The sequence below is a fragment of the Petaurus breviceps genome, unplaced genomic scaffold (genome assembly GCF_028583685.1).
Source record: "Petaurus breviceps papuanus isolate PSGF00001 unplaced genomic scaffold, PetGlider_PUasm1.0 90683, whole genome shotgun sequence".
In the NCBI taxonomy this organism is placed as follows: Eukaryota; Metazoa; Chordata; class Mammalia; order Diprotodontia; family Petauridae; genus Petaurus; species Petaurus breviceps.
In genome coordinates, this window is record NW_027187308.1 from 7,265,510 (window position 1) to 7,277,270 (window position 11,761).

Genomic DNA, 11,761 nt, shown 5'->3' on the forward strand with positions numbered 1-11,761 from the left:
AGACAAGGCACTGGGCCTGCAGTCAGGAAGACCTGAGTTCTAATTTAGCTTCCGATACTTACTAGCTGTGTGACCCTCTGTCTACCTCGTTTTTTTTCAACTGTAAAATGGAGATAATAGTATCTACTTCTTAGGGTTGTTGTAAGGATCAAATGAGATAATCTTGGTAAAACACTTGGCACAGTTCCTGGCCCATAGTAGGCACTTAATAAATTGTTTGTTTGCTTTTCATTTTTCTGTCAGGTAAAATAAAAGCTGTCCTGTTTCTGAAAAAAAAATTGCTTATTTTCTTCCTTATATATAAACTGTATGGTCCTTTCCAGTTCTGAATGTATAACCCTACCTATATGCATTAAGTTCAATTTTGGGGTTTTCTATTTTGTTCCATTAATTCATTTATTCTCTTGGTTAGTTTGTGAAATATTACAATTTTTACTATATTTCCTAGATCTTATCATTAATAGAATTCCATAATAGTCTATTGTTCCTTGGATTCTGTCAGAACTATTTATTCTGATTTATGAAGCAGTATTATATACAGTTATCTCTTCCACATCATGGGGGCTAAGGGTGTGGTACCCCCACGGTCTATAAAATCCTCATAAAATTTTTTGGCCCTCCCTTCATACCAGAGAAGAAGTCTGAATTATTATGGCATTAAAAGATAAAAATATGTGATGCTATACAATACTATATGTTTTATGCATTTCTGAGTTTCTAAACTTTTTCTGTGTCATCTGCTGGCCTTTGTGTGTCATCTGTGGTTTCCAAAAAACTCCTTCCAAATTACCATTTAATCTGTTGTGCTGACCTGCAGTATATAGAAACCACAATGGGGAAAGTCATGATGTGAAAGGAATAACTGTAGTACAAAGAACACTGGGAATAGTACTCTGAAGACCAGAATTCTAGCCCTGACTCTGCCACTAACTAGCTGTGATCTTGGGCAAATCACTCAACCTCTATGGGCCTGTTTCCTCTTCTGTAAAGTGAAGCATAGATCTCTGAAGCCCATTTCATCCCTAATAATATGATTCTAGGTCTTATCCTCATTATAGCTTGGAGTCAAAGGCAGCCTATAATCCTAACTTCTCCTGGCCTTGCACCAGGAGGGAAGGCAGATAGGATATAGTTATCATACAGTCAGGTCTATAAAGCCCCTCAAGCCTCAGGAATTTATTTTGTCCAGGATCTACAGGTCAGAATTTTCCCAAGAGACAGAGCTCAACCAGTAAGTAGCCTAAGGGTTCCTATCAAGTTCAAGTTAATACTTGGATCCAAGAAGACCTGAGATTTTTGGATATATTTTAATTGAATTTTATTTTTTTCAATGAACAAAAAAAATCTACCTTCTCTCCCTGCCCCCCCCTTCTCTATCCCATTGGGGGGAAAAAGAGCAAAAACAAAATCCTAAAATGCTATACAAATGCTAGTTATTATTTACAATAAGGCCTCTGAGTTCCTGTACTTGGGCAAAGTTTATCTCTTTCTGTTTCAGTTATCTGATAACCCTCAGTGTATGCACAGGGTTCCTCATAATGCATTTTCCAACATTAAAAAACTAAATCCTTCTGCCCCAGGTTTAATTATTTCATTAAAAAGTTGTTTGAGGGGCGGCCAGGTAGCAGAGCGAGTAAGAGCACTGGCTCCAGTGTCCGGATGACCTGGGGATCAAATCCGGGCTCAGACATTCAGCACCACACCCAGAAATAACTGGCCGTGTAACCTTGAGCAAATTGCTTAACCCCGATTGCTTAAAAAAAAAAAAAAAGTTGTTTGAATATCATGTTCTTTAGAATAGTCACTACAAAGAATGAAACTAAACTAACTTTTCAGTTGTTACTGAGCATTAATTGTAGAAGTACTGTATACTACTTAAAGGGATCTTCAGACAAGTCTCAAAGGCATGTTATGGGCACAAAAACTGATATTTTAAAAAGCATCTCAGCAACTTTAAAATTATTCATGAGGCAGCCTTTAGTTCATAAGCAAAGGAAACAATAACCCAATCCCAAGGGTTTTATTGGACAATGTTCTTCCCAAAAATAAATTTGAAAGATAAAAATGAGCAATGTGGGACATCAAATAAAATATTCATAACAAATACTTATAATGTCGTATTGGGAATTTTAAAATTTCCTTTTATTAATTTTTATTATTTGAGACACAGAATCATTTCTCCTGCAACTTTTGGTTAACTAAAAGCCTGTCTTCTATTAATATTAACTTTACCTAACCAGAATCTGTCCCTTAAGGCCTTAAACATTCCTTAAATAAGAAACCAGAGGAAGAATTTCACTTGTCCCTGACTCCTTGGCAACATGTAAATCTCCCTCAATCAACCTATTTGTGAACCCTCTAAATGTAGATTAATCTGTAACCTGACTTTATTTACCTAAAGAGTCTGTTTAACTAGGTTTATTTGTTATTAATTATAATTCTGATTAAATTCAACTTTTTTTGGAGAAGGCAGGGCAATTGGGATTAAGTGGCCCAAGGTCACACAGTTAGTTAAATATCAAGTGTCTGAGGTCAGACTTGAACTCAGGTCTTCTTGACTCTAGGGCTGGTGCTCTATTCATTGTGCCACCTAGCTGCCCGCTAGTTCAACTTTTATTGTTGTTTGTCTTTTGTTCTCAAAGAGGACTATGACACCGTGAAGGTGATACCTTGACTTGCAAAAGAATTAGATTTAGATGAGGGAGGACTGTGCAAAGTCACCAGCTTCACTTTCTCCTCCAGAGCCATCTGGGTCCAGTGGCAGGATATATCAGGATGACTGGAGATGGCCCCCAACTTTTACAACACTGAAGGAAGTATGGGAGTATGAATCTGTCTTTTCTTTAATTTTAATAGCCTGAGAGATTGTAATATGCAAAAGAATTTTTTCTCTGTCACTGTGAAGTAATTTTGCCTATAAGAGCCTTGTTAGAATACTAATGAAGGTTCAGGTTTATTGTTTTCTCTGAGGCCTGAACCTATGTATGAGCATAATAAAACCTAGGTTTTTACCATCATAATTTCTGTATCATGGTAAATATATTTCAGCAGCTATTACCTGCCAACTGAACTCAGAAAGGTGATATTTTTCCCATAACAATGGCATTATTCAAACCTACAAGAATTTAAAAACAATCTTTGAGATAGCCTTAATTGCCTTCAGGATACCCAATTCCTCTCGACAGCCTTCTACTAGAGGTGGTAAGAGAAATTAATGATGTCTATTTCTGTGAATCATACTGTGAGGCACATTCCTATCTCATTAGGCAATAGCATTAGACAATAGCAATTTTTCTAATGGGAAGTCTCTAAGGAGTACCAACATATAGGGTGTCTTAAAAGTTTTAGAGAGTCACTGGAGTCTATTGAATAGGAGGGCTGACATTCTCAGTTGTGTTTTAAGAAGATCAATTAGGATGGACTGGAATGGGGAAAGACTGAACAGCAGACTATTGCAAAAGCCCAGGCATAGGCATGACACTGGACTCCTTGCTGTTCCTTGAATAAGACACTCCACTTCTAGACGCTAAAATATTTGACTGAACGTCTTCCATGCCTGGAATCCTCTCCCTCCTCATCTCTTGCCTCCTGGCTCCCTCTAACCTCCTTCAAGCCTCAGCTAAGGTCCTGCCTTCTACAAGAAGCCCTTCCAAATCTTCTTTCATCGTAGTGCCCTCTCTCTGAAACAACCCCCAATTTATCCTGCATATATGTTCTTTATGAAGGGCAGTTAGGTGGTGCATTAGTTAGAGTGCCAGGCCTGGAGCCAAGAAAGCTCATCTTTGTGAGTTCAAATCTGGCTTCCCACACTTCCTAGCCGTGTGACTGTGGGCAAATTACTTCACCCTGTTTGGCTCAGTTTTCTCATCTGTAAAATGAGCTAGAGAAGGAAATGGCAGACCACTCCAGTATCTCTGCCAAGAAAATCCCAAATTGGGTCACAAAGAATCAAATGCAACTGAAAAAATGTCCAAACAACTAACATTTTGTTTATACACTGTTGTTTGTGTGTTCTTCCCCATTAGACTGTGAACTCCTTAATAACAAGGATTAGCTGTTGCCTTTTTTAAAAGGGAAATTATATGTTCAGGTCATCTTCCTGATTAAAGAGGTAAAACTCAGGAAGAGAAAATTTAAAAGGAGTTTTTTAATACAATAAGGCAAAAAAGCATTGGTGGATCAGCTGCTGAGCCAAGCAGGTTGTTAAAGCAGGCACTGCTTTTATAGACAAGAATAAGCAGCTTCCATATAAAGGTAAAGATACTTTGATTGGATCATGTGACTATGAGAAGGTGGAATTGGTGCCACCTCAAGTCCTCCCTAAGTATTTTGATTGGTCCACGATTCTAAGGAGGAGGTGGCATAAATAAGCATGCAAGGGATTCAGGTGGCAGCAGGGACTCCTGACCAGATGGGATTATTGCTAAGAAGATATGTTCAGAGCTATCCTCTCCTGCAGGACTGCCCTCTCCCAAGTCAAGCAATGTTAAAACATGGGGGTTGGGGTGGCTAGGTGGCACAGTGAATAGAGCATCAGCCCTGGAGTCAGGAGGACCTGAGTTCAGATATGGCCTCAGACACTTAACACAAAACTAGCTGTGTGACCTTGGGAAAGTAACTTAACCCCAATTACCCTGCCTTCCCCCTCCAAAAAGCAAAAAAAAAAAAACAAAAACAAAAAAAAACATGGAGGTCACATCAGAATGACTGTATCAGTAGGTCCTTCATTTTCAAAGAGGACCAATTACATCATAGCATGACATCTTAACTTGCTTGTGAATTGGATTAAAGTGAGGAAGAGCTGAACAAAGTCATCAGCCTCACTCTCTCTTCCTGAGTCTTCAGGACTAAAGTCAAGATGATTTGCAATGGCCCAGGATGCATGAATGACCTTGCTTGGAGTCTTTGATATCTAATCAAGCTTTAAGTGCTCCACAATTCCTGCTTCAGCCACCTTTGTGGCCATTGGAACAAGTTCTCACTGTCTATTTTACCACAAGAAGTCTTCACATGTTTGGGTAGGCATCTCTCTAGCTTACCAATGGGTCTGAGGCTTGTCAGTTACCCTGAGTCTGGTTCAGTCCATCTGCCAAAAGAGTTTTACTGAAGTATGACTGCTGTGCATACTATAGCTTTTCATAGCTATAGGTGAAAATTGGTGGACCCCAAAGTTAGAGGAACAGTCCTGAAAAGGACTCAGCAAACCCCCACCCTGAAAGGTGAACACCCCATACATTCCAATGTGTATTTAATACATATTGACTGACTGACTGATTCCCCAAAGAAAACTTATTCAGAGAACATTTGTAGCTAATAATTGGGTTGTAGAATCAAGGCTGGAAGGGACTTTGGAAGCTATTGAGTTCAACCTCTTCCTTTTACAGATAAAGAAACTGAGGCACAGAGAATTTAAGTGGCTTGCCCAGAGTAGATTCATATGACTTGAAAGTGTCTGAAGTGGGATTTGAACTTGGGTCTTTCTGACTCCACATCCAGCACTTGACCCACTCACTACTCTACACTGGCTCTGAAATTGAAAAAAATACAAATGGTCAGGAAATGGAACAGATTGATCTAAGTTGCTATTAGTGACAGTAGTTAACTTTTTTTTTTTAGCACTTTGTGTTTTATATCTATTTTTATCATCAATTACCCTGGAAACACCATGTTTTAACTATAACTTCAGTATGTGTAATGGTAATTAATTTGAATTTGAAGATTCATTTGTGTTGGCAAAGGTAGCAGGTACTTAGCACTTAGTAATTGATCAAGCCTCTGTTGGGGAAACAGAAGGTATGAATTTCTGTCTCCTGTTGCTGATGTAAGAGGAAGGGGTTGGCTGAAACAGGAAGCTAATGCTGTGTGTATAAAAGAAAAGCCCCAGAGAGGCACTGTCAGAATTTCTTGGGACCAGCATCTGGAGGCAGAGTAGCTACAGAAGAGAAATGAGAATCAAGAACTGAGTCAGAATTTCCTGAGAACTTGTGGTGGTGGAGCTTCTTCTGAAGAGGGGTCTAGGAGGCTGAAGAGGATCCCAGGAGCTCCCTCCCCCCACGCTGGATAAGGTGATTCTGATTTTTTGAACAGGCTGCAGAAGACTGAGAAAGCATGACCAAGATGAAGGAACTTTGTTTGTGGCTTGGTTGAGCCTTGAATTCCCAGGAACAGAAATTGTGAAGGATTTGAGATGGACTGCACCCTGTGAACATAGAGAACTAGACAAGGAACTGGGAGCCCTCTGCCTTTGAATCCAGGTGACTATTTGGTGGATTCAGGTAGGAGTTGCCTGCCTCCACTCAAGATGAAAAGACCTCTCCATGGGTACTAAGTAATGATGAAATTGTAGTTTACTAGTGACCTAGGGGTAGAGGGTCTGTGTATTTTCTAATGATTGTACTTAGTGATTAATGATACTTAGTAATTGATTGCTAAATAAGTGACTGATTGAATTAACTTAGTGTACCCCATGAGTAGAAGACTCTGACTACTGTACTTTGAGATGACTGTTCTTTATTCAAAACTTTGTGGCCACTGTGGTGGAAACTATGTGGCCATTTAAATGATAAGCTGTTGTGGATACTATATTGTGATTGTCTGTGATAAGTTGTAATATTGTGAATGCTGTACCTTGATTTTCTGTGAATGTTTTGCTTTGATTTGTTACTGAATAAATAAACTGTTCACTATACTGTGTAATCAGAAGCTTAAAAGCTGTTCACAGTAGCATTCTTCTGGAAAGCTGTTCGTGCATGGTGTTACAGTATGTTATATGCTCTGTGAGGAAGCTGAAATGGCTTTTGGAAGAAGAAAGGAATATGAGCAGAGCCAGGAATAACTGGTAAGAAAAAGTATGGTGAATTCCCTTCCAAAGAACTCCTCTAAACAGAGCTAGAAAATGTGCCAGATTGAATCCTGATGGGGAATCCAGAAAAAGTCATAGTGAGTCTTTGTTTGGAACAGTTTAACATAGAAAGACATTCATGGAGGTCTTCAGACAGTGAGTCTAGATTGGCCAGGAGCTTGCTACACAAAAAACTTCAGGGAGCAAGGAGACATTATGCTCCAGCATGAGAAGAGATCTCAGACCCTTCCCAAGCACCACCAGCTCCATACCAAGGCACTGTAACAGAAACAAGTGCCAAATGGTATCTTTGTCACCCACTGCCTAGTTCTGGATCTCAGATCCCGAGCAATTGAGAAGGGAAAATACACATGGGGTGGCTTTCCCTGGTAGTGAGGCCCTGAGCATTGTATGGGGAAAAGAGGACATTCAGAGGTCAGCAGCAGCAGCAGCAGTATGGCTCAGATCCCAGGTGCAGAGCAAGGTTCCATTCTAGAATCTAGCCCAGCCTTCAGAGGAATAACCAAAACTTGAATTACAGACCAAAGCTGACCCTATAGCTTTGCCACTCTGAACCTAAAGAGCTGTCCAGCTGGATGGTACTGGGGGGATGCAGCAGCATACTTCATTTGTTGTTGTTCAGCTGATTCCAACTCTTCCGGATTGCATCTGGGGTTTTCTTGGGCAGATACTGGAATGGTTTGCCATTTCTTCTTCAGCTCATTTTACTGATGAAGAAACAAGCGAACAGTATTAATTAACTTGCCCAGGGGTCACATAGCTAGTACATATCTAAGACTGGATTTGAACTCAGGTCCTCCTGACTCCAGGGCTGGCATACTATCTAACTCCCCAGGTAACACCATTCTACTTTACATAAACCCAAATCCATGTCAGGAATTTGCAGAGCTTAGATTAGGGAGGCAGCAATCAGTTGCCCTGTATCAGACCACTTTAGAGTACTGAAAGCTTGTGTGTCTTCAACCTGTCAGTGAAGTCCTGGGATAATAATACATTTAATTTCTCCCATGAAAGAAGCAACAGGACCCATCCAGACTTTCATGCCAGAAGTGCTGCAAAGCTCAACCCTAACTTCAAGTACAACAACAGGAATTAGGGTGGAAAAATGAGCAAACATAAAAAGAACCCCACAGAAAAAAATACGATGGTGGCAAGGAAGCTCAAGACAAAAACGCAGAACAGACTGACTCCAAAACATCTACAAGCAAAGTCTTAGAAAAAAAACACAGCTTGGGCACAAACTCAGCAATAATTCCTGGAAGATATGAAGAAAAAAAAGTTAAGCATTTTAAAATATTTTTATAAATGGAAAGAGAACATTTAAGGAAAATTTTTAGAAAAGAAATGAGAGTTACAGAGGAAAGAATTAGAAAGGGAATTAGTAACTTGGCACAAGAGATACAAGACCTTGCCCTAGCAACAAACTCTCTGAAAATTAGAACAGACTAAATAGAAATCAATAATTATGTGAGGCAACAAGAAATATTAAAACAAAGTCTGAAGTAAATAGAAGAAAATCTAAGGTATCTAATTGCAAAAACAACTAACCTAGAAAACAAATTGATGAGAAAAAAATTTAAGAATCATTGTACTATCTAAATGCCATGACTAAAACAGAACTTAGACACCTTGTTTCAAGGAATCTTAAGGGGGCAGCTAGGTGGAGCAGTGAATAGAGCACTAGACCTGGAGTCAGGAGGATCTGAGTTCAAATTCAGCCTTAAACACTTACTAGCTGTGTGACCTTGGGCAAATTCTTAGAAACAGAAAACAAAGTGAAAATAGAAAGAATGCACATCACCTCCTGAAAGAAATTCACAAATGAAATCTCCCTGAAATATCTTAGGTAAAATTCAAGATTTAAAGGTCAAAGAAAAAAAAATACTGTAAGTAGCTAGAAAGAAAATATTCAAGTACTGAAGAGGCACAATCAGGATCATAAGTGATTTAGCTGCCACCACTTTAAAGGAGCAGAGAACTTGGAATACAATATTCCAGGAGGTGAAGGATATTGGGTTACATCCAAGAACAACTTACCCAGCAAAATTGAGTATAATACTACAGAGAGGGCAATGAACCTTCAATGAAATAGAGGATTTCCAAGATTTTGATGAAAAAAAACAAAGCTATGCAGAAACTTTGAAATTCAAGCACAGGAGTAAAGAAAAACACAAAAAGGTAAACATGAATACATAATGATAAAGGATTAAACAAGAATAAACCACTTTTCAAATATGAGGAGATATCATCAGGGATGATAAAGGGAGTCTGAGTAGGCAAGGCCTAGGAGTGGCTCTGTTGTATCTTGATGATCTTAAACATAAGAGGAAAAAAGACGCCCTGGAATAGAAGGGAAAGGAAGGTTAGGGGAAATGGATTCACATAATGAGAGTGTGCACATCTATACAAACAAGGAGGAAGGTCAGGGTGGGGATAGTACCTGACACTTGAATCTCCTCTCATCTGAACTAATCAAAAGGAAGAAGAACACACAAAAGAGAGAGAGAAAAAGACAGAGACAAAGAGAGAGACAGAGATACTGGGTACAGAAATATATTTCACTCAGTAAGGAGATAGGAGGAAAAGGAGATGTGGGAAGGAAGATTAGAGGGGGATAGATTAAGGGAGGGATGAGTTCTACCATGTTTCCCTGATAATAAGACCTATCCTGAAAATAAGCCCTCCCCTTACTGTGTAAGACTCCTCTAAAATAAGCCCTCCCCCGAAAATAAGCCCTATTAAGATTGCTACTGTAGTGAAGGTGATCCCCTGCGCTACACGCTACATTATGGTACCCTCTGTATGCACTGTCCCCCCCCCCCCCCCGTGAAACGCACACCGCGCTCCGAGCTGCATCCAATCAGAGCTGCAGCAGTGAGCGCGTCATCCTGTTCTTCCCCAGTGATTTGCTTATTGAATAAAGGTACATTTTTTTGTTCACATTTACCTGTTTATTAAAATTGCTGTCAATGTTCATTAAAATAAGCCCTCCCCTGAAAATAAGCCCTCTGGTGTTTTTCTGTCCAAAAAAAATTAATAAGACAGTGTCTTATTATCGGGGAAACACGGTAAGCAAACTCTAAGGATGGATAAAAATATTTTTATACCTGTTTTCTTGAGTCAGTAAAAAATGGGAATCTAAGGAGCTGCCTTTAAGTCAGAGAACTGAGAAACAAGTTATGGTTTATAAATGTGATGTAATATGATTTGTTGAATTCTTCTAGGTCTAATGACCAAACACAATTCTAGACCTCAATTGGTGTGTGTTATGAGAGAGTAAGAGGTGGATTTTGTCTGATTGAAACAAGTGAAATATATTTCTTTAAAAAGAAGTAGAATTAACCTAAGAATGGTTTGGTTAGACCTGACCAAGTACATAAAGAAGAAATGCATGCTATGGGTGACTAAAGGCACCCAGGATCACTTTCAAGACATCTTAAAAAGGGTAGATTCCAAAAGAATGGAAAAGTCACATTTTTTTAAATGTCATTACTAATTACAGATGCATTAGCCCATGTTTCATTTCTATAAATTTGACATTAAAATGACCGTTCTACACACATTTTGTAAGGACATTCTTACTGAAAATGTGAGAACAGAACAGGAATTACTCCTACCCTAGCACCAACATAGATTACATCTGAATCAAGACCATGAAAAAAGCAGCCTGCATTATAATTGAAATGTGTGAAAAGACTTCTATACAAACAATCATGAATGGAGAGAGGAATATGTCAGTCAATAAACATTTATGAAGTGCCTATTATGTCCATGCACTGTGCTCAGCACAGGAATGAATACAAGGAATGATGTGAAGGTAGAAACAAGATTCAGTGACTCATTGGATATGTAGGGTAAAAGAGAATGAGGAACAGAGGATGACACTGAGGAAGTGAGCCTGGGTGAGTGGTAGTTTGGTGGCACTGAGCATACTGCCTAGAACATAGTAGGTCTTTATTAAGTGCTAGTTGATTGGTGCCCTGGACAACAATAGGGAGGTTTTGAAGAGGGAAGGATTTGGAGGGAAAGATAACAAGTTCTGTTTTAGATGGTTGAGTTTGAGATAACTATAGGATATCTACTACTCAATACGCAGTAGATGATGTGAGACTAGTGCTCAGGAGAGAGACTACTGCTGGATATATAGATCTGGGGATTATCTGCCTAGAGATGATAAACCCATAGGTGCTGATGATGATCACAAAATGAAGACCCAGGCAGTCCTGGAGATGTCAACAGTTAGTAGCATGACATTGATGAAGAAATAGCAAAGGAGATGGAGAAAGGGAAAATTAATTTTCAGACAGAGAAAAGAAGTGCTAAGAAGAAGCTGTACTTCAAAAACTCAAAGAAAAGAAAGTTTAAGCCTAGGTCTAGGAGGAAAGATTGATCAACAATTTAAAATGCTACAGAAAAAAAAATGCACTCCATAAATTTAACAACAGCTTGATCCTTTGAGGTATTTTAAAATTCTGGTCCTTCTAGTGTTAAATGACAAATCTAATGGCATTAAAAAAAACCCTTATCCTTCTTTAAAGGTTATTGTTAACTTTGGAGAGAGAGATTTGAATTTAATGAGGCTATAAACCATACTGCAAAGAAAAAAGGGAGAGAAGTGGAGGCACTGAGTATAGAAAACTTTTTCAAGAATTTTAGCTGATGGGGGTAGGAAAGCTATAGGATGATAGCTTACAGGGATGGTAGGATAAAGTAAGGGTTTGTAAAGGTTGGGGGAGAAATGGGTGTATTGATAGGAGGCAAGGAAGGAGCCATTAAATAGGGAAAGATTTAAAATGAGAGAGAGAGAGAGACAGAGAGAGACAGAGAGAGAGAGAGAGAGACAGAGAGAGAGAGAGAGAGAGAGAGAGAGAGAGAGAGAGAGAGAGAGAGAGAGAGAGA